Below are 24338 nucleotides of genomic sequence, written 5' to 3'. Positions count from 1 at the left end.
TTGTCAAAACTGCTTCTAAAAAATAAATAAAAGCTTAAAACATTAGCAACTGTTCATTTGGCCCGGCCTTTGGAAAAAACAGTACGCGGCCCAGCTCTACAGCACAGCAGCGCGTGGCCCATTCATCGAAAATGGCCCACGCCGATCATGTGAGCTGCCCTCCCCCATGCCCAGGCCACAACCTAGGCCTGGGCCGGGAATTCAGCCCACAGCGCGCGCTGCTACACCGCTCCACCTGGGCCAACTGCCGGTCCAGACGATCTCGGGCGCTAGTTTCCATCCGATGCCCGGGTGTCAATATTGCAAGAACAAAACTCGGCCGTGACTCATCCCCAAAACCCTAATCTCATTTCCGTCTCCTCCCTCTCTCTCTTCGCTCTCTTGCGCCAAGCAGGCGTCAGCGGCGACGGCCACGGTGGTCATCGGCGCCTGTGAGGAAGACAACCATCGAACCAAGTCCGGCTCCCCTTCCTCCTCTTCCTTTCTCTTCCCTTTCCCCTTCTCTTCCTCAGTGCCGCAGTCAGAGACGACCACGACATGACGATAGCCTATGGTGGCCGGAGCAAAAGAAGGTAGTGGCGTCGCTGCGGGGGCCCTCGCCGGCGCGCTCGCTCGGCCAAGGATGAGCGCGTCGCTGTCGAGCGGCCTTACGGTGGTGCCCTGAGCGCGCGCGCAGCGCAGCGGAACGCCAGTGAGCCGACGTGGCTCGGGTGGATTCCGCGCGGTGGTGGGGTCACCTTCCCGCACGACGGCGGTGGCGACGGTGGTGAGAGAAACCCGAGTAGGTCCCCTCCCCTCTCTGTCCTCCTTCTAGGTTAGGGCTACTTCAGTTTCTGTGATCTAGGGTAAGGGTTCGTTCTTGCTACCGACGGCCGTCAGTCCAGATCCAGCGAGCCGTCGTGGTTTCTATCCTGTGGCGGAAAGCCGGCAGTGATGGCAAGGTAAAATCCTGTCGTCTCTGATCTAGGGTTAGGGTTAGAATTTGGGGAATTTTAAAGCATGTTCACCTCCTTCTAAATTGGTTGTTCTTTTCTACCCTAAGACTTAGATCTACACCCTAGACAACCTGGCTCTGGTACCAATGATAGGATCATAGTACCTCTAAAACATAGATCAGGGGATAATCTAGACTTGGATGGGAGACGTGTTTCTGTACCTCGCCCTAGCACTGTTAGGTCCATAGCACCACAGCAACGTGGATGCCGGTGTCGTTGCAGCGTAGGCGCGGTGGTGGCGATGCGGAGGAGATGGTGGAGTCGGTGGCGGCTTCCCATCGCTGGAAGCATGTTCTCCACTAGTGCAGCAAGGTTTTTTGCTCCCGGTTGGGAAACCCCTTTAGTCCCGGTTTCCCAACCGAGAGCACCAATCCAGGACTAAAGGTACCCTCCTTTAGTCCCGGCTTGACGCCCGGGACTAAAGGGGGACCTTTAGTCCTGGTTGGAAACACCAACCGGGAGTAAAGGGGGCCTCCAGGCCTGGCCAGGGACCACCACGGGGTAGGACATTGAGTCCCGGTTGGTGTTACCAACCGGGACTAAATGTCCCTCTCTTTTTTTTCCTTTTTTGGTTTCTATTTTTGGTTTCTTTTTTCATTTAATGATTAGTTTTGATATTAAAATACATTTTCGAATACGCTGCTAATAGTAATATATATGTGTACTTCACACGCGTAAGTTTTCGTTCGAACTTTGTACATAAATAACAAACGAATATACGTGTACATGCATATATATATGATGATCATATATATACACACGTTATTTTATGTACATATAATATGTGCATACATACATATATATATATATATATATATATATATATATATATATATATATATATATATATATATATATATATATATATATATATATATATATATATTACAAAGGTTTGATATATAAATTGTTTATGTCCTTAGCAATTCACTCCAGATTTGGCATCCACGTTTCGTTCGGGTCATTATTGTAGAACTCGCCGTTGGGGTTGATGACCTGGTCATTTAGAAATCCTGCTATAGTCTCTCGAATTGCTTTAAGTTGGTCAAGTCGTATGACTCTTTCCCTCAACCATTCAGTCTTCAATAAAAGTTAAAGGAAAAAGTATTAATATATATATATATATATATATATATATATATATATATATATGTATGTGTATTGCTCATGTAATTACTTATACAAATGAGAGCAATAAAGAAATTGTAAATATACGATCGAAATAATATAAAGGAAAAAGTATTTATATACGTACTTTGAGTTGCTCTTCAGGAGTTCTCTTTGAGTACGCCATGATGAACTTGCAAACATAGTATCCGCAGTAGTTGTTACCCTGCTCCTGCCTTAGAACCCACTTTTATGACAAAAAAATCAATTAGGGTGAATTGAAATCATCATATGGTGTTAATTGAATATAAATGTGTAGTTATAGTACTTACTTTGTGTGCGATTACACCCAATGGCGCTTTGCAATATTTCATTTTTTGTTCCTCAATGAACCTTTTCCAAACCCTGCTCCCAATAAAATAAAAAAATAATTTAACCTTTAATAATTGTTGAGAGATCGGCGCCATTATATATATATGTTGTTATAGAGAAACTAAATTAATTACCCTTGTATAATATCTATCATGTCTTGATACTCCGTTTGCTGTTTTCTCAACAAGTCTAAGATTTTCAATCTACTATTGGCCATATCGATGACCATCAATATCTAGTGATTGCTGCATAAACATATATATATATATATGTGTGTGTGTGTGTGAGAGAGAGGTAACTAGCTAGTAAGGAAATATTGATGTCCCATATATATGATCGACATTAATTACTTATAATAACACTCACTTGAAGTTGTAGGGGAAGAGTATCTCCTTCTTGTCGCGTTGGTTCACTAAGAAATTCATGAGATTTCTCTCAGGTTGAGGCTTATAATCCTTTGGGGGTTAGGGTGTTTGTATACGACATACGGATCAACGAACCCAACATCATTATCCTTTCTCTTTCTAAGTTCTGTCATCTCATATCTGTATACATGAAAATTGTGAATATATATATTGTGAATATATAATAAAGAAATTGTGAATATAGTAGAAAATAATCACACTTACAGACAATAGCAGCTAATGAGACTTTTGTCGAGAGAGTCCAGGTGGCATAGTTGGTGTAATTCTGGAAGCTCGACATAGATAATATCATTGCCACGGAAGTAATGGTGGTTTCTAATTCTGACAGAAAGATAGATTTGTCCCGCATCAGACGCCGACATGTACCACCCGTTTAGTAGGTACATTTGCGTACCTAGTTCACCTAATTTCTCTGGGTTGTATAGACTCTGGCCTGGTACAAATTTCTTGTAAGGATCCACTTCCGAAACAGATGGTCCTTCAGCGAGCACTTCGGCAAGGTTCAAACCAGTGTCCTCATAAAACCGAAGAAACAACTCATATCCGCCTACCTCCTCCACTAAGTTTAAGTTTGAACCATATTCGTTAGGAACAACAAGGGGGGGGATTGATTGTTGCGATTGTTGTCCGAGTTGTGCAACACCTTTCCCTACTCTCTTCTTTTTTTGCGCTGCCTCATATGACTTGGTGAGAGAGCGGTCATAGTCCGATATCGGTTGTTTCGTGGCACTCTTAAGAGAATCTCGTTTTTTTGTTCCAACTTCTTTCTTAGCTGATCTGGAGGTAGGAAGAAGTATGATGGCTCCGGGTTCTCCCTCGCTCGTCATGCCTGTTTTGCACCTTCAAAGAAATCTGTCACTTCTTTTTGTACTGCATCCTTTAATTCCTGTTCACTTTTCTCATAAGATAGTTTTTGGGGAATAACTGGATGAGTATTTGCTTTCTGCTTCTTTGCCGGTGGGCAGGGCAACGGCTTCGTTTGTGGGGCGGACCTCTTAGGGGCTGGCTTCCTTGGAGGCGGGGGAGGCGTTGGAGACCGCCTTGGAGTCAGTGTAGACTTTGGAGGCAGCGAAGGCGTTGGAGACCTCGGCGGAGGAGTTGTGGACTTCCTTGGAGGCAGCGGAGGAGTTGGAGATGGTGGGGATGCAGCAGTGCCTTCGAAGGCATCATCATTGCCCTGAGCACTATGATGGTCGGGAGAAGCAACAACTAGACTTTGGTTGGCGGAGGCCCTGCTTTGTGAGTACAAAAAATAATGAGATATAAGTAAATGCTTATTATTAGTCATGCCCATAGAAAATTATCAAAAAATTGTTTTGTTAACTTTTGTCCGCACCTAATGTCTGCTGGTGGTGGAGCAGACGCCCTAGGGATAATGATGTAGCGCTTGCGCCATAGTATATATGCCTTCTCTGCTTCTCCTAGAGTCTTCTCTCCATCACCTCCAGGAATGTCAAGAGCTAGATCCTCATAACCTTTGCTCACTTTATCCACTGCGACCTTAGCATATCCAAGTTGTATTGGTGCCCCATGGATTCTTGGTGTCTTGGTAGGGTCTGGAGGAGTAAAAACACCGACAGCGACCTTGATTGTGTCATTCCCCCTTGGAACATGTAGCTCAATTGATGTCATTGGAGTAGTGACATCATCCACGGGGAAGCGCAGCGCTGCGTCATCTTGCTTTGGCAGCTCAGTGGAAGCGCAGCTGCTTTTCAACTGACCAAGGGGGCTAATATTAACATTCATTCCTGGCTCTGATGCCTGCCTCTGGGCACTCATTGCTATCTGCACTTGCTTTCTGATTTCTTCCTGCATTCTTGCTTCCATTGCTTTTTCTCGCTCCTTTGCTTCAAGCACCATTTCCTCCAACATTGTCACCCACGCTGCTTGCTCCTCCTTGCTTCTCTAGCGGCTTTGGTTGGTTTCCCTGTCATTAGGGAAACCATGAACCCATGGAGTGTTGTGTCCTAAGCCTCTGGTTCGGCCAGTGTGTTCAGCAGACCCGATGGCATACGTCAGCTCATCCTTCTCTCTATTGGGCTTGAACACACCAATCTCTTTAGCTTCTATAGCAAAAGCCAATCGGCGTGCTGCTGTTTCGAGTTTTTGCCCATACACTGCCAGACCGGTCTATGGGTCGAGTCTTCCCCCATGACCGAAAAACCAATTCTTCGAGCGTGGGGGCCACTTGGCTAATTCTGGTTCGATCCCCTTGGCAATAATGTCCGCTTCCATTTTTTGCCACTTCGAAATGGCAGTATCGTAGCCACCTGATCCCATGTCATGGTGGTATACCTTTTTTCGGGCATTCTCTTGGTTCCTTCTCACCCGTGCCTCACCCTCTGCTGATGTCTTGTACTCTACGAAATCATTCCAATAGGGCCTCTGTTTCGAGATCGGGCCCATAGCAGTATTGAAATTCGGCGTTTCGTTCTTCTTGATGTATGTGTTGTATAGGTGTTTCTTCCAAGTCTAGAATTGTGTGGCCATCTTCTTCATAGCCCACGATCAAACTAGCTCCTTCAATTCATCATCATTGATATCATCATAATCATCCGCTTGCAACGTGAAATGGGCAAGGATATCATTCTAGAGCAAATTCTTGTCAACATCAGAGACAAAACTAACATCAGGCTCGTTGATCTTTTTCTTCCATTCACGGATACTGATCGGAATTCTGTCCCTTACAAGGTACCCATAGTGTTCCATGAATTTCCTTTTATGTGGACCAAGTGATTCGCCTGTCTCGATGTTGAATTCCGATATTATGTACCGGCCCTCCAGTGGTTTCTTCGGTCCTCGAACATTTTTGCTCTTCGCCGTTGTGGTCACCGATCCAGAGGGCTACATATAAAAAAATAATAAATAAATATCTTTTATACACAGAAATATATACAATATTCACATATAATATATATTTAGTATATATACCTTGCCTGTATTTTCTTGCAAAACATTTTCTTGCTCATTTTCAAGAGCTAGGTATTGACTTCCGTCATCAACATCCTGCTCACCAGCATTGGCAATAATATTCATCATTTCTTCCTCCATGTTGTCTCCCGGGGCAGCCATATCTAACAAATTTAACAAAATTTAAGTCACATATATAAACAAGTCATATATATACAATAAGTCATATACAAATTTATCTAAGTCACATATATAAACAAGTCATATATGTAAACAAGTCATATATGTACAATAAGTCATAAACAAAATAAATCTAAGTCACATATATAAACAAGTCATATATATAAACAATTCATATATGTAAACAAGTCATATATGTACAATAAGTCATATACAAAATAAATCTAAGTCACATATATAAACAAGTCATATAAACAAGTCATATATATAAACAATTCATATATGTAAACAATCATATATGTCAACAAGTCATATATGTAAACAAGTCATATAAACAAGTCATATATATAAACAAGTCATATATGTAAACAAGTCATATAAACGACGAATTCGCCCTAGCGAGAACGACAATTCGCTCTAGCGAGAACGACAGGGCGAATTCGTCGTTCTCGCTAGGGCGAATTTGTCGTTCTCGCTAGGGCGAATCGTCGTTCTCGCTAGGGCGAATCGTCATTCTCGCTAGGGTATACAACAACGGGGTGGCGTTGCTCCGCATATACAACAACGGGGCGGCGTTGCTCCGCATATACAACAATGGGGCGACGTTGCTCCGCATACAACACAACGAGGCGGCGTTGCTCCGCATACAACACAACAAGGCGGCATTGCTCTACATACAACACAACGAGGCGGCGTTGCTCCGCATACAACACAACAAAGCGACGTTGCTCCGCATACAACACAACGATGGCGTTGCTCCGCATACAACACAATGAGGCGTTCCTCTGCATATATCACATACAAACACATATCAACGTACGTAGGGGTCGGCGGTGACGATCGACGTACGTAGGGGTCGGCGGTGATGGGCGTACGGAGGCGGTGATGATGAGGGCGGTGTCGGTGGCTGGGCCAGGTGGCGTCGGTGGCGGCGCGAGCGTCGTGGCCGGCCTGGCTGGGGTGGAGTCGTCAGGGGCGTGCACGCTGTGTTAGTGGTGGCGTGGCGTCGGGCGCTAGGGGCAGTGTGGCGTCAGGGGCGGCGTGCGTCAGGGGTGGCGTCAGGGGCGTGGCGTGGCGTCAGGGGTGGCGTGGCGTCAGGCCGGGCCGTAGTGTGGTGTCGGGGCCGAGCGTCGGGGCGGTGGGGCATCGGGGCGCCGGGCCAGGGTGGTCGGGGGGCGGCGTGTCGGTGAGTGCGCTTAGTCGGGGCATGCGACGTCGGGGTGGTGGGGCGCCGGTGTGTGTGCAGGCGCTCGCGAGGTGTGGCGTCGGCGGCGGATCAGACGAGCGGCAGCGGGTCTGTTATGGCTTGGCTCGGCAGTGGGGAGGAGGAAGAAGAGGGGCCAGGGCGGGCGCAGAGGCTATATAAGGGAGAGGACCTTTAGTCCCGGGCACCACCACCAGCCGGGACTAAAGGCCCTTTAGTCCTGGACCCTGTTAACGCCCGGGACTAAAGGTCGCACCTTTAGTTCCGGCTGGTGGTGGCGCCCGGGACTAAAGGTAACCTTTAGTCCCGGCTAGTGGTGGCGCCCGGGACTAAAGGTTTTTGGCGGGCATCCAAACTGCTGTTTTGCTGCCCACCAATTCATTAGGATTTTAATATATTTCTTTTTACACAAATGATAAAAGGATAGTTAATTGCACAGAAAATTAAATAAAAGACATAAAAATATTTTTAAAAAATATAGATTCTATTTTGCTTTATTGCACACAGGAAAATTATGTGACCTAAAGTTTTAATTTTTTTAACAAGTTTTAAAACACAATATAGTGTTTAAATTACTATTTCGATAATGCAAAAATATAGTGTTTAATTAAATTCTGTTTCGACTGGAAATTTGTTTTCACATCATTTGAACGTGACATAATCCCACCATCAAACATAAATTTGTTTTCACATCATTTCAACGTGACATAATCCCAACATCAAACATAAATTTATTTTCACATCATTTCAACGTGACATAATTCAACATCAAACATAAATTCACAATTATTACATAATATCTCTAATACACACTATTGAACATCAATATATATATCAAGCGGGCACAGTAGTGAACTTCTTCTTGACGTATGTCCCTTGGTTATGATCGCACCATAACCATGGAGTGTCCTCATCGTTTAGCTGGATGCTAGGGTCTTTGTTCACTGTGAAGGGTGAAATTCGGTCATCCTTTTCATAATCTTCTGACTTGTCTTCGATTCCGACAATGTTTCTTTTTCCTGAAAGAACTATGTGGCGCTTTGGCTCATCATTGATTGGGTGGTTGTCGTTTTTCCCTCTCTTCGGTTTTGTAGACATGTCCTTGACATAGAACACCTGAGTCACATCCTTCGCAAGGACAAACGGTTCGCCTTTGTACCCAATATTGTTGAGGTCCACTGTTGTCATTCCATACTGGTTGTCGACTGCTACGCCGCCTCCAGTCGTCTTTACCCACTGGCACTTGAACAAAGGTACCTTAAAATGAGATGCATAGTCTAGTTCCTATATCTCCTCTATGCGGCCATAGTATGTTTGCTTGTTCCCACTAGGGTCGGTTGCATCTATGCGGACACCACTGTTCTGGTTGGTGCTCCTTTTATCTTGTGCTACTGTGTAAAATGTATTCCCATTTATCTCATACCCTTTGTATGTGAGGATATGCCACGATGGCTGCCTAGCCAACAAATACAGCTCCTCATCAATACTCTCATCACCCTAACATTCTTTTCGCAACCAGTCGCTGAAAGTTTCCATGTGCTGACGCGTAATCCATGCTTCAGACTTCCCTGAGAACTCAGATCAGAGGAGGTTCTTGTGTGTCTCGATATACGGATCTACCAAGGAGGAGTTCTGTAGAACTGTGTAGTGTGCTTTATTGAAATAATCATCACCCTTACCAATATATGTTTTCTTCCCTAGTGTCCCCTTTCCACTTAGTCTCCCCTCGTGTCGCGATTCAGGAACACTAATCGGGTTAATATTGGGAATGAAGTCAACACAGAAATCAATGACCTCCTCTGTTCCGTAGCCCTTGGCGATGCTTCCTTCTGGCCGAGCACGGTTGTGAACATATTTCTTCAGGATTCCCATAAACCTCTCAAAGGGGAACATGTTGTGTAGGAACACAGGACTGAGAATAGTAATCTCCTTGACTAGATGAACTAGGAGGTGTGTCATGATATCAAAGAAGGAAGGAGGGAACACCAACTCAAAGCTGACAAGACATTGAACCACATCATTCTGTAGTTTCTCTAGATCCGTTGGATCGATTGCCTTCTGAAAAATTGCATTGAGGAATGCACATAGCTTCACGGTGGCTAGACGTACATTTGGCGGTACAATTCCTCTTAATGCAACTGGAAGCAATTGAGTCATGAGCACGTGGCAGTCATGGGACTTTAAGTGTCCAAATTTCTTCTCTGGCACATTTATTATACCCTTTATATTCGAGGAGAATCCAGACGGTACCTTAATGCTATCTAGGCATTCAAACAAGCTGTCCTTCTCTTCTTTGCTAAGAGTGTAGCTGGCAGGACTTAAGTACTAGCGTCCATCATCTGTCTTCTCTGGATGCATGTTGTCTCATTCTTTCAAACACCACAGGTCCTGTCGTGCTTCAATTGTGTCCTTAGGCTTCCCATACACACCCATGAAGCCTAGCAGGTTCACACAAAGATTCTTCATCAGGTGCATCACGTCGATCGCGCTGCGGACCTCTAGGACTTGCCAATAGGATAGCTTCCAAAATATGGACTTCTTCTTCCACATGGGTGCGTGACCGTTGGCATCCTTCGAAACAGGTTGGCTGCCAGGTCCCTTTCCAAATATTACTTTCACATCATTGACCATATCGAGGACGTCCTCACCAGTTCGGTTGCGAGGCTTGGTCTGGTGGTCTGCCTTACCTTTAAAATGCTTGCCTTTCTTTCTTACGGGGTGATTTGCAGGAAGAAATCGTTGATGCCCAAGGTACACGACCTTGCGATACTTTTTCAAGAATATACCTTTCATGTCACCGAAACAGTGCGTGCATGCATTATATCCCTTGTTTGATTGTCCTAAAAGATTACTTAGAGCTGGCCAATCTTTGATTGTTATGAACAACAATGCTCACAGGTCAAAGTGCTCCTGCTTGTGCTTATCCCACACGCGTACACTGGCTTGTTCCACAAAAGTAGAAGTTCTTCAACTAGTGGCCTCAGGTACACATCGATGTCATTGCCAGGTTGCTTTGGGCCTTGGATGAGCACCGGCATCATAATAAACTTATGCTTCATGCATAACCAGGGAGGAAGGTTGTAGATACATAGAGTAACAGGCCAAGTGCTGTGACTACTGCTCTGCTCCCCGAAAGGATTCATACCATCCGTACTTAAAGCAAACCTTAAGTTTCTTGCGTCACTTGCAAACTCGGGGAATTCTCTATCGATTGCTCTCCACTGGGACCCATTAGCAGGGTGTCTCAACATATTGCCTACCTTACGGTCTTCTTTGTGCCATCGCAACAACTTTGCATGGTCTCTGTTTCTAAAAAGACGTTTCAAGAGTGGTATTATAGGAGCATACCACATAACCTTGGCAGGGATTTTCTTCTTGGGACGTTTGCCCTCAACATCACCAGGGTCATCTCGCCTGATCTTATACCGCGACGCGTGACATATAGGGCATGCATCCAACTTCTCATACTTCATGCCACGGTAGAGGATGCAGTCATTAGGACATGCATGTATCTTCTGGATTTCTAATCCTAAAGGGCAGACTACCTGTTTTGCTTCGTACGTAGTGCTGGGCAATTCGTTATCCTTCGGAAGCATCTTCTTTTGGATTTTTAGTAACTCCGTGAATCCCTTGTCAGATACACCATTCTTTGCCTTCCAATGCAGCAATTCCAATGTGGTACCTAACTTTTTCTACCCCGCATCACAAGTTGGGTATAGCAATTTCTTGTGATCCTCTAGCATGCGGTCGAACTTGATCTTCTCCTTTTCAATTTCGCATTCTCTTTGTGCGTCACGAATGGCCTGACCAAGATCGTCAGCGGGCTCCTCCTCTGCCCCTACCTCTTCTTCAGCGGGCTTCTCCTCTGCCCCCACCTCTTCTTCAGCGGGCTTCTCCTTTGCCCCCACCTCTTCTTCAGCTTCCCCCATTGCAGTATCATTGAAGGCACCATATTCAGCAAAAATGTCATCATCGCCCCATTGTTCTTCTTCACCTTCTTCCATTACAACTCCGGTTTCTCCGTGCTTCATCCAACAAATATAGTTTGGCATGAAACCCGACTTGAACAAGTGTGAATGAAGAGTCTTTGAGTTAGCATATTCCATCGTATTCTTACATACGGCACATGGGCAGCACATGAAACCATCGTGTTTGTTTGCCTCGGCCGCACGTAACAAAGAATGCACACCGTCCATGAACTCTTGGGAGCGACGATCAGCATTGTACATCCAATGCCGACTCATCTGCATTACATGACATAAATACCATATTAAAACCTAGAACATAATTAGTTAATTATACAACATGCATACCACCACAAAAGCTATAAATTTAAGAAAGCCTCGCTACAATGTAGACAATCCCAACTACCACTAAAAACACTAAAGCTAAAATTCACTTCAGCATCACAAGGATTTCGCGACCAATCCCAACTAAAACAGACAGATCCCCCGTTTGTTCAACATCTTTGGGCTTCTTCGGCTGGATCACTGCCTCATTAGCCGCCATATCTGCCTGTTGTGCAAGATATTTTTACACGAGTTCAACATACTCTTCCTCCCAGTAGAAGCCTGAACATCCAGTGCCATCCCACTGAAATTAAAATAGAAAATTAGAACTTTAATCACAACCATCATGAAAATAGGTATAAACTAACCATAGTCATTAAATACGATAAAATAACTCACATTGCGATCCGGACACTTGTAGAAAATGCGACCCTTGTTGGGACCCTCCTTCTTCACTCGGTACTCCATCACAATCTTCGTCTCATCACAACACTTGCTGCATGCAATGAGTGGGAGGCCCGGCCTAAGTCGCTTTGGAAACCCATGAGAAGCCGAGGACCCGGAAGCAGTTGCCAGCTACTCTCTATACTCATTTTTTAATACACTATAAATTTCTCATTTTATAAACAAATAAAATTAAAAAAACTCTAAAATTCTCTATATCTCTAAACAATGAAGTGTGCTATGCATGCTACAAATGAACGATGAATACTAGTTTTTAATAGATACTTTAACCTTCCTTCATGTAAATATGCAAGCTTGAAGTGATTTTGAGCTCAAATTGCTTACAAATGAAAAAAACCACAATAAAGAACCATATATATATAGTGAACAAAATGAGATAAGACAATGGTGAAACATAAGAGTATGAAGTTGGTAACCTTTAGAACCGAAGAATCGACGGAGGAATCGAAGAATGGATGGAGAAAGAGCAAGAACACTGCTTAAATTTGAATTGAAGCTCTCGGGCGGGCTCGGGGAGGAAGAAGACGACCAGCAGGATTTATAGGGGGACCTTTAGTCCCGGTTGGTGGATCCAACCGGGACTAAAGGTCACTTTCCAGTCCCGGGCCACACCACTAGCCGGGACAATAGCTTTAGTCCCGGTTGGAGCCACCAACCGGGAGTAAAGGTCGACCTTTAGTCCCGGTTGGTGGCTCCAACCGGGACTAAAGGTCCCCTGCCACAACGGCCTGGCGCAGGAGCCGTTGGGCAGGGACCTTTAGTCCCGGTTGGATCCACCAACCGGGACTTAAGGTCTCTCTAGTTCCGGGCGCAATATTTCTCAGGACTAGAGCCTGGTTTGGCCCTTGGATCAAAGTTATGTTCTCTACTAGTGCTCTTTAGATCGGATTAGGATTTCTCTATAGGTGGGTCACGGCGGCTGAGGTCAACCTCGTAGATAGAGCCCCGGTCCCCACCTCCCTTTATGGTGCTGTGCGACAGGGGCCCACCAACCATGGAGCGGTTGTGCGCCTCCGATCAGGGCGCTGATCCAAGGGCTCCGACATCTTCTGCGGGATCGCACAGCTAGAGTTCTTCTACGGGGAGGCCCCGGCCTTCTCCTTCCTGTCGCTGTCACGTAAGCAAAACCAGCGCCACGTAGGCAAAACCAGGTGCCCAAAACCGCCCAGGGTAAAATGGCTGGTTTTGCAAAGTTTAATGTGTTGGATACCCGGTTTTATAGGTTAAGGGGTTAAGTAGACCACACATGATACCTCAAGGGATTATTTAGACTTTTTCTTATTTTAATATATACTTAGGGATGCAAGGCAGATTGTCCGCAACCCTGCAAATAGACTAAACTTTGCTGGTTAACTAACCTGTAAAAATTAAATCTATTTATGGGTTCGCAGATAACTCGTCTTGCACTCTACATGTACTTTTACTATTTATTTAATTCATCGAGGCTAGCAGCTGTTGAGATTGAATGCAGGAACAGGTTCTAGTTGTACTTAAAAAAGCCTTCGTCACCTAACCACTTCCACTTCCACTCCCTCCTTATTTTTCTGCAAACTTTCTTTACTTGCTCCACTAACAGTGCCCACCTACCTAAATATAGCTGTCTGCTCTGTAAGGGGAAAATAAAGATGATGACCAAAATCCTATGCACGGTCTTTATTTCATGGACTTTACCGTGCTACCTCCAAATGACCATGGACCGTTGATCTGAATAGTTATTAGTACATATTACTTTCTAGAAGGTAATATAAGAAATATATATTTATATTTATTTTTAGTTTGAGAAATAGGAAAAAATAAGGAAAATATCTACCAAACAAATCTAAACAAATCTGACGTGCATGCATATGCACGCTGCCGATATTTCCCAGAGTCTAGTATGTAAGTTTTTTAGTCGATGGATTAATTATTTCTATGTGTAATAATTTATATCCCAAAGTGTGTTACTTGAACTTGATTTTTTTTTTGAAATCTGACCTATTTAAGGTTGCAGGTCTCACATAAGTCGTAATATTTTTTTTCGACAAAAGAAGAATTATATTAGATAATAGATGGATATATCAACACGTTACAAGCACTCTGGAAAACACTACATATATCTAGAAACTGAATTTCATCTAAATTGTACACACGCTGTGAATAACTCGTCTAAATCTCAACACCAAACATGTTTGACGCTTTGTATAGATGACCGCACAGGCAAACACTCGGCAGCCGGCTTGAGAACAAATGTCCAACGAACGACGGCCAACATCCCTGTAGGCGGAGTTATACATATTTGTGTAACATGCATCCATAATTAAGCTATGAGTCTTTTATTTAACATACATCCAGTGTACGTATGCTTTATGTGTGAAGATAAGGACATATTCATGGTGCAGCGTGACTAATTTTCATGTTAAGAATGTGTAATAGCTTCACGTCATCACGTGTGGCATATCCATACATTTGTGGTGGATGTTAGACTCTAAAATCAATTTCAATTATTTGCTATCTTTTAAAAAAGATATTCATGTATGTTTCCTTACTGGTCAATGCCTCAATGGCGAGGATAAGGAAGGATGGCTTTGTGAGATAAAGAAGGATGTCCGATGAGATCTGTAGCCTTTTTATTTTTTTAAAAAAAATAATTTAGTTATTTAATTACTTATTTTTGCATGGCTTTTAAAAATGAAGGGCTGAGATTTTTTTTGACATCTTTACTTCTTATGAGGTAAAGGGGGTACCATAGCAAGTACGAAGTTTGATGACCTACAACTTGAATACTTTGATATATAACGAAACATACATATAGATATAGACTAGTTAAGTAACATTGCTTTATGATTTTGGTGTGTATCGGAATCAGTTTTTGAACATAAGTCTGGAACGATAGATGAGTTCTTGCTGTGCTGAAAATGTACGAGCTGGATATTTTTTTAACTTTCGTTGTCTGCTTAGCATGTGTACATGAAAGCACTAACAATTTCATGACAGTGGATCAAAGGTGTACTAATATGTGCATATAATATTCTGCCCTGGAGCTAGTAGTTTGATAGGAAAATCTAAACCTAAGACACCACAAATGTTCAGTTGAGTGCGTTTTCAGTTGAACCATCAGAACATTTAGGTGATCAGTCTTGACTGATGTGCTACCCATTGCTCTACAGCAACCACAAACAGGTAGTTTTCTTTTGCTCCAGAACACTGGTTAGTGCAGCTAGCACGTCTTCCAGAGGCATCTTACCGATTATGCATTGCACGGGGACGGGTCAGCTAGCTGCACTGACAAATAAGTGGCATATAATTAAGACTGCTCTGCACTTTTGTTTCTAAAAAACTGATCCAAATGGTTTAAGCTATGGTTGTGTTGATATATATGGTTGAGCCACCAGCAGTGCTGTCAAGGGAGGGATTGCTGTTGTTCCATCGACATGTACCTACTTTCCCACTGTCTCCAACAGCTAGCTTTGTGGTTGGTTGGAGCTTTAAGGGTGTGTTTGGTTCGGGGACAAGGGTGGATGGGATATGGCCATCCATAGATTTCGGGATATGAATATCCATGTTGTTTGTTTGGTTTGATGGATAGGACGAATCATTTTTCTGTTTGGTTGGATGGATGAGATTACATGTGATGAGAATACTTGACTAATTATATCTATTATTTAAAAATAATAACAACTAATTATAACATAATAAATATACACCGACACTAATCTTGTCATTATAATCACTAATTAAAAATAAAAATATGTTACTTAGCACTATACTACTCTAATTGTCACACAAAACATGCACTGATCAACATGTGGATATCCTCATCCGTCAAATTTTTGAGGGCCAGGATATCCAGCATCTATCCAGAATATTCGATATCCAGGTTCAGCTTGTCCATCCAACCAAACACCCTGTATCCATGGATATCTATGTCCCATCCATAAATATTCATGCCACCAAACACACTTTCCATCCTGAATTTGGAGCTGGGCCTCTTGTCTCTTGCTTGGATTCTACAAAATCCAGTTGCCTGCCTCTGTTTACTCAATTTTGCAGCTGAAATCACAACCTATCTCCTCTGTCTTGTGAGTAACTTTTATTTATTTCTTACACCCCCCCCCCCCCCCCCCCCCCCCCCCCGCCCCCTGCATGTAGTTAGCTCCTGGTTCTTGTTTCAAGGATGGATTGCTTGACTGTGATTTGGTCTGGTTTGCCCTCTTGTCCTCTGTTTCCACTTCGCTATGATGTATGATTCTTGTTTCTGGTTATTGCTTGATTGTAATTTGCCACTTTTACCATGCGTATGCAATGCATAAATCAGAAGTAGGATGTGCATCCATCTGATCTGAAATGATAAGATTTCCACTGTTACTGCTATGTGTCCCTCCGAATAACATTTCACATGGATGCTGGGTCATGTTTCTACTACAGCAAGCAAGCAGAAGGATTCATGGTGCGGCTGCTAAGCCTGCCTGGGCATTCATTCATTAAAGGACACTGATCTGAGCATGCATGTTCATGCTGTGAGAAAATTTCTTATTTGGTCCTAGTTTAAAGTTCTTTCTTCCTTGGCCCTGAAATAAAATTTCTTACAGATTTGGCCTCACTCGAAGTTTTGTTTTCTAATCTGGTCTTACCATGAAATCTGTCAAAGTTTGCCATCATTGAGTTGTCAGTTTTTATTAAACAGACAGAAATACCCCTAACTGAAGCCGTGTCTCTCCTTTCTCTTCTATCTCGACCTCTCGGTCTCGTCTCTGTCCCTTCCTGAATCCGAGCCAGCTCTCTTCTTCTGAAACAAAAAGGATCCCTTCTTCCCCTCCGCTGCCTCACTTCCGCCGCACGCGACCGGAGGCGGCTCACCGCGTAGCGCCACGAGCCCAACCCTAGCCCCACTTGTCCGTGCTTCCGTCCTTCCGGGGGACCAGCCGCTGAACCCCTCAGGCAGGCATGTCTCCCCCTGAGAACCCTATCCCCGCGGCGCCGGCCGAGCCGTCGCAGCCGTCGCCGCCGGCGGCCGCGGCCACAGGGAAGGGGAAGAAGAAGGACGAGAAGAAGGATGACGATCTGGTGAGTCCGCCCCGCTTTGAGCCCAAGGAGAGGTTGAATTGTGGGGGGAAAATCTCGCTCCTCATGTTTTGATCTGGGGTTTTTGCTTTCGACTGATGTGTCGGATGGTGCCGCAGTCGGAGGAGGATCTGGCGCTCAAGGAGCAGCTGGAGCTCTACGTCGTGCGGGCGCATGACGCTGATCCCGGCGTGTAGAAGCTCGCGCTCGAGAGCATGAGGTACTGCTCGCTTCGCAAATCCTCCCGATTCAGGTCTAGGGTTGCGTGACCCCTAGGGTAACTAAGCTTTGTGGGTTTAAGTTTGTCACCTTTGTGAAGATTAGTTTAGTGTCGTGGTGCTGTATGCCTTTATTGCCTATAATGTGTAAAGATTAAGATGGGTTTTCTTGTGTATGACAAGGATTAATTGAGTGCTCCAGCTGCAGTCCTATAGTTTTGTGCAACCAACGGCTTGTTTCTTAACCCTTTTGATGCCACTAAAACTGATCTGTTTCAGGCAGGAGATTTGCTCTGCCACGAGCTCAATGACTTCAGTCCCAAAGCCACTGAAATTCCTCCTCCCGCACTTTGGAACTCTGAAGTCCTATTTTGAAACAATGCCAGAGTCCGAGCTCAAGGTATGTGTGAACACTTTGGATCACCCAGCTTTAGATTAGTTTGGTTCAGTGCTGATGCCACCATCTTATTGTTTTGCAGAAGTACATGGCTGACATACTGTCAGTGTTAGCTTTGACAATGTCCATCGAAGGAGAAAGAGTATGTGCCGTCCGCAATAGTTCTCTTTCTACTGTCATTACTGTTCCTTTGAATCTGGAACTGAGACATCTTCTTGTTGCAGGAGAGCCTGAAATACCATTTGTTGGGTTCTGAGGGTGATATTGGTTCATGGGGTCATGAATATGTGAGGTATGACTGAACTGAAATGATATGTTTCCTGGCTCCTTCAATCAGCGAAGTCTAAACTTTTCTAGTGTGCTGTGTTGGCAATGCTACTCATGCAACGCTATGCAAAAATAATAAAAAGTCGTAAGCATTTATTGGACTGATATACCACACTATATCATGCAACGTTATGCAAAAATAATAAAAAGTCGTAAGCATTTATTGGACTGATATACCACACTATATCATGACACAATAAATGAACTCCTACAAGTATACACTATTTACATACTTGTTCATATCCTGCTCGGCTAACGACAGGGCAGAGGCATGACACATGATTCTTTTTTGTACTTATTAAGTTTTATTTCAGAGGAAACTTTCTGCATAGAGTAACCCCTTCCTGAAATGTTGTTGATTCAGATATGCTCGAATACGTTAAGTTTATTTCACCTGTTGGATATGCTTCATTTTTTTTTGAAAAAATATACTGTTTACATGCTATTTCTTTGGAAAACTGTTGGATTTTAAATGAATAACTGTCTTCTGTGCAGAAATTTGGCTGGCGAGATTGCACAAGAATTCCAAAAACGTCAGGTTGCACTCTCACTCATGCTAGAATTCTTGAATCATTTTGTATTGTTGTTATATCTACGACTTGTACCAGGGTTTTGCTGATTCTTGTACATAACACCTGTTAAAGTTTGCAGAAAATGATGTATGTGTCGAACACTATGTTGAACTATGTGCTCTGTGCCCCTTTTGAATTTTTAGGATGATGAACTTGTTTAAATTGTGTGCTATGATCAATTTGACATCATTTTTTACTATAACGTTGGAGGTCTGGATGTTGCATTCCTATCAAAAAGTGCTTAAAAATTTGTGTTATGAAAATTGGATTCAAAATGCTCAAAATTATGTTGTTATGCTGCCTGGGTGACCTTTGGTTTCTCATAATGTCTCAGGGGCAGTTTGGTCATTTCATGTGTCACTTAACGGTATTAGAGGTAGGAGATGACGGTAAGGTCAGATTAGAAAATGAAATTTCAAGTGAGGCCAAATGGGTAAGAAATTTTGTTTCAGGGCCAAGGAAGAAAGACAACTTTAAACTAGGACCAAATAAGAAATTTTCTCAAAAAATTTTGAGCATATGGGTCCATGGCCCATGCCGGCCCCTCCCTAGCTCCGTCCTCGCACCATATTGCGTAAGCCACACATGTCTTTGGAACATAATAAAACCAAGACGACCAGAATACTATGCGTGTTTGAAAGCTACTCTTAGGTGAAGCAATTAACGTGAAAATAAACTCAATAGTGAATGTATTGCAACTTTATTTTTCACTCAACAGTGAATGCATTGCAACGGTTTCATAAAAAAAAAGTGAATGCGTTGCAACGTTTTCACGCTGGAGTTGTAGATAAAGCGTCCCGGGACAATGCTCCTACCTCAGAGTGAACCGGCGGGGTCTGATAAGGGAAAAGAGTCGAGGAGAGACCCACTACGCTTTGGATAACCACCTAGCGATAGTGTGAAGAAAGATCGTTGAGAACCCGTGAAAAAATATGAATGTGAAAATGATGCAGCTGATGAAAAGTAGAAAGGCTTCGTAGCTATGGATGGAGGCACTAGGCAGCTGAGATAGATATAAAGGTTAGAAGAGAGAAATATAGATGAAGAAATCAATTTTCCCAAAGGGAAGAAGTTGGTCCATAACAAAGAAGATGCTCGCAATAAAAAAAATACCGTAGCAAATCTAGCCGCGCTATTAGCACGGGCCAACTTGCTAGTTGTTAATACACTCGCCGGCAGCAGCAGGAGCAGGCAGATCCTACGCAAAGATGACCCAAGATTTCTTAATCCTCTGTCTTTGTTTATCGTGTCAGGAAGTGGCTGCAGGCCCCTGGATATAAACTAGAGGCACCATGGAAGGAGATGGCCGTGACAGCTTCCTAACCACATTATAACATTTCAACACTTCATGATCGCAGACTAACCTCAAATGCTTGCTTCATGAAGTCCATTCCATGTCTACTTCGCTTGGAATACTGCATAAATTTCACAAGAAACAGTTTGTGCAGCAGTGCAAGTGAGTAGTGGGCAGTCAAGCTCTTTTATGCACGTGACACGTACTCGATTCTGCAGTCTGCATTATTGCAGTTCGTTCTTCTCATTCTGTATAGACACGCGCATAGGAAGGCTCGCTCGGCGCCATGGTGTTCGCGTTTATCGCCGGTAATGGCGTGGCAGCGGAGTTGCTGACGGCGCGCGCGGTTCGCCCGGCAGGTCCTGTCGGGCCGTTGGTTCACGCTGTTTGCGTTCCTGCTGATCCTGTCGGCGTCGGGTGCGACGTACGCCTTCGGCATCTAGTCCCGTGCGCTCCGGACGTCGCTGGGCTATGACCACCGCGCCGTCGCCACGCTCGCCTTGTTCAAGGACCTCGGCAGCAACGTCGGCGTCCCCGCGGGGCTCCTCAACGAGGTGGCCCAGCCGTGGGCCATGCTCGCCGTGGGCCCCCCAGGGCCGTCCCACAAATTTCATGGGCCCTTGGGCTAGTAAGACACTAATGGCCTGGCAATGTAATATTTGAATAGGACGATTAAAGTATATAACTTGTAGCATATATTTAATTCTTCTTGAAAAGGTAACAGTACATTAAAGAATATAAAAAAAACGGCAAAATAACTATAATGGTTACCTCAAATAAAACTACGGTGCTTCAGTGCTTTTTTAAAAAAGCGTCTTCGGGCATTTCTTGATGCAAAATCTTCAAAAACGTGAAGAGGGACGCCACACCGCAGTGCCACGCCGCCACGCCAGAGGGACGTCCGTGCTCGCGCTCATGCCTGGCCCTAGCACGCCGACATCGTCACGCAGTCCGCAAACATGCACTCACGATAGAGAACGAGAATACGAGCGGCCGCCGCCAATTGGTATGCAGGCCTGTTGGTACGCACTGTTGCCTTGCCGGCGTATGGGCTGATAGCATCTACTATACAGTATACACATGGGTACCCTCATGGGCCCCAGCCTCATGGGCCTATGGGCATCGCACATGCTACCCCCCAATAGGACGGGCCTGCCCCCCCCCCCCCCACCCCTCGTCTGGCTCATGTGCGCCTACGTCTGCGCAGGAGCCAACTCGGAGGCGTTCGCCGGCATGGGGGCGCTCGTCACCTGCGTCCGCAACTTCCCGGAGACCCGCGGTGCCGTGCTGGGGCTCCTCAAGGGCTACGTCGGCCTCAGCAGCGCCATCCTTGCGCAGCTCCACCTCGCCCTCTACGGCGGCGGCGATGCCAAGTCGCTCGTCCGCTCATCGCCTAGCTCCCCGCCGCCGTCTCCGTTGTGTTCCTCGCCACCGTCCGCGTCGTCCCGAGGCACAGCACGCGCGGCGGCGACGTGTTCCTCTGCTTGCTCTACATCTCCGTCGTGCAGAGGCAGGTCAGCTTCTCCCGCGCCGCCTACGCCGCGTCCGCCGCCGGGCTCCTCGTCCTCCTCTTCCTCCCCCCTCGCCGTCGTCGTTAAGCAGGAGTACCGGATCAAGAAGGAACACGAGGAGCCAGCACCGCTATGCCACCACCGCTGTCGCGGCCACCGTCTTCGTCTTCCCACCTCGGCACCTTCCTGGGGCACGCGTTCAGCCCGCCGGTGCACGGCGAGGACTACTCGATCCCGCAGGCGCTGGTGAGCGTGGACATGCTGATCCTATTCGTGGCCATCGCCTGCGGCACGCTGAAGGCGATCGACAACATGGGGCAGATCGGGCAGTCGCTGGGGTACCCTCCCGAGACCGTGGACGCCGTCATCTCCCTCATCAGTGTCTGGAACTACGCCGGCCGTGTTGCTGCCGGATACGCCTCCGAGTCCCTCCTGGCGCGCTACAGGTTCCCGCGGCCGCTCGCGCTCAGGGCGGTGCTGCTCGCCTCCTGCGCCGGCCACCTACTCATCGCCTTCGGCGCGCCCGGGGGGCGCGCTCTACGCCGTCATCTCCGAGCTGTTCGGGCTCAAAATGCTTAGTGGCACGACGGACACCATGTGCATTTGTGCGTCTTCAGGGGCATTCCGTCGAATGGCTTACCTGCTAATGCCATTATGCACCCTCTAATTATTACCTGCAGCTCGACCGCTGTAACCTGTAAGACGCCTCCCGAGCCTGCCTGCTCGCGTGGTGGAGGCGACGGGCGCGCTCAGTGCTCGTCGATGAGGGGATCTCCCCCCGCCGTTGCCGCATGTCTCAACGCCAGTCACTACATGAAAGAGAGTGGATTTACCGGCGACCGCAGAATCGGAGGGCCACCAGCGACATGCCGACATCCTTGCCCGGCTGCTCCGCATCTTCAGGCCTTTAGGCTGCTGGCTCCGCCACTCGCCATCGCCGCGCGCACTGTCTCGTCCCGTCACATTGGCCACTGCCGCTGCTGCCGCCCTCCCGGCTGCTTGCTTACAGGTAGCCATGGCCGGCTTAGCCTTGCCGGCGGCGGCTCGCCAAGGCTACGGTCCGGGATGTGGGCGCGTGCGGCGGCCGGCGAGTCGGCGACGGCGATCGAGCTCGGCTGCACGGGGAGGGCGGGGCTCAAAGCGCGCGGTGGACTCCTCCGCCCTGCTCCTCGGCTGCTCGCCACAGTCGGCTCCTGCCTCCGCCGCAATGGAGCGGCGCGTCCGCAGCCAGATGCCGCCTCCTGCATTTGCGACCGCGGTCGCGGTGCTGGCGTGGGAGGACGGTGGGGATGAACGGATGGAGTCATCGAGAAGATGGAAGGCACGTGTCACACCCGGTTTTAAAACAAAACCAAGTGCTACCTATATGTATTCCAGGATCTAAGTTTCATACATACATATAGTGACATCATTAGTGAATAACAGCAATAGTATCACGTAAAAAGGATACAAAGAAAGACTTACGAGACTATCAGAGATACACAGCTTAAACCCTCGAAACGGAGTCTCCAAACTTCACAGGCAAACGACTGGGGGTTCCGTACGCCTAGAACTCAGCATCATCTTCACAACAACTTCCTAGCAGCTTTTTCTTCCGAGCAACCTTGGTTATAGCAAGGGTGAGCACATGTCGTACTCAGCAAGTGTGGAGAAAATATGAATGCAAGGCTTAAACAAGGAAAGGCTGACTGGTTGACTGCATTAAGCATTTTTAGTTGGTCACATTTTATTAGCACCTGTTTACTAAGGTATAAGTATATATCAACCCACAATTAATAGAAACATCACCATAAGCATATGGCACAACCATAACCACGATTTAAGTTCATCTTCAAGTATATTTATCATGTGAGGGTCCAGACCGCTCTTAACCGTAAGCACGGCTAATCGATCAGTTTTACACTCTACAGAGGTTGCACATCTTTACCCACAAGTCGCGTAAAAGTACAAAAGAACTTTAGACCCAACCATGCTGTGCTAATCAGGCATAATACCACACTTTCCGAGGTGTGATTGCATAGGGACGCTACGAGGCCTTTACAAAGATTCCCTAGTAAGTGGTAACCCGCTAAGGTTTCCGGATCGGTTGTGTGCATAAACCTCCCTAGTGGGTGTAGTGTCTTAGAAAAGGCCACTCCCCTAGAGGACTTGGTTATACCCCATCAACCGCCGCCCCTCTTGCCCTTTTGGTAAGATTACCCCAGACTATAGTCTCTAATTAATTAGCCAAGACCAGAGCCATGATAGTTCTTGTGGTTGCACTGTTTTCCTGGGTGGTTCTCCATGTTCCAATTAAGCACTGTGATCTTGTATTAACAAAAGGTATAGCATAAATAAGTTTATTCATTGAGTTCATTAGAACCACCATAACCCAAGTATAGCAGCTAAGCATAGCTACCCAACAGAATGATAAACCCAGGTTGACAAGGAATGATTATAAAAACTAGGCAAACCTTAATAGCACCCATCAAATTAAATGCAAGCATATGCAATAGTGATTAATAAAGTTATTGGGAAAAAAGCACAAGGACACACTTGCCTTTCTCCAACGACAAGTCTCTTACTGCTCTTCAGCTCTTGCTTTCTTGAAACTCTTAATATTCAAAGCTTCCGAACAGCGATCCTTCTACTCGAAGAAAACATCGGCACTAGCATACAAAGCAAACAAACAAGTACAACTAAGAACAATACACCAAAACAAAAGAAAACCTTTAAAAGAGCGTACTAAAGGATAGGGCTCGATCTAAGGTCACGCGAACGCAAGAAACGCTGAGAACGGAACTAAGGTTGACAAGGCAAAACTATCGAGATGTTTGATTCATAAAGAAATAAAAAGACTATATGCTTGATTCATTTTAATTAAATAAAACATGCACATAGGTTATTTCAGAGAAATACCCTATTTGGAATTAAGCATGTTATATTTAATCATTGAAAACACGGAAAACTTAATCATATTTTATTTGTAACTCAGAGCATGTATAAGATATCTAACCGAATAACTTTGTATTTCGGGTTCAACTAAACATATT

At 45.4% G+C, this 24338-nt stretch overlaps 2 pseudogenes; both read left to right on the top strand.

Annotated features, from left to right (window-relative positions):
* The first annotated feature begins 15907 nt into the window (after window positions 1-15907).
* LOC136485937 (26S proteasome non-ATPase regulatory subunit 2 homolog A-like) lies at window positions 15908-18648 on the top strand (annotated as a pseudogene).
* A 1433-nt stretch (window positions 18649-20081) lies between these two features.
* LOC136489881 (protein NUCLEAR FUSION DEFECTIVE 4-like) lies at window positions 20082-21885 on the top strand (annotated as a pseudogene).
* The last annotated feature ends 2453 nt before the right edge of the window (window positions 21886-24338 follow it).

Source organism: Miscanthus floridulus, chromosome 10, assembly GCF_019320115.1.
Source record: "Miscanthus floridulus cultivar M001 chromosome 10, ASM1932011v1, whole genome shotgun sequence".
Classification (NCBI taxonomy): Eukaryota; Viridiplantae; Streptophyta; class Magnoliopsida; order Poales; family Poaceae; genus Miscanthus; species Miscanthus floridulus.
This window is presented reverse-complemented; position numbering and strand designations above follow the sequence as displayed.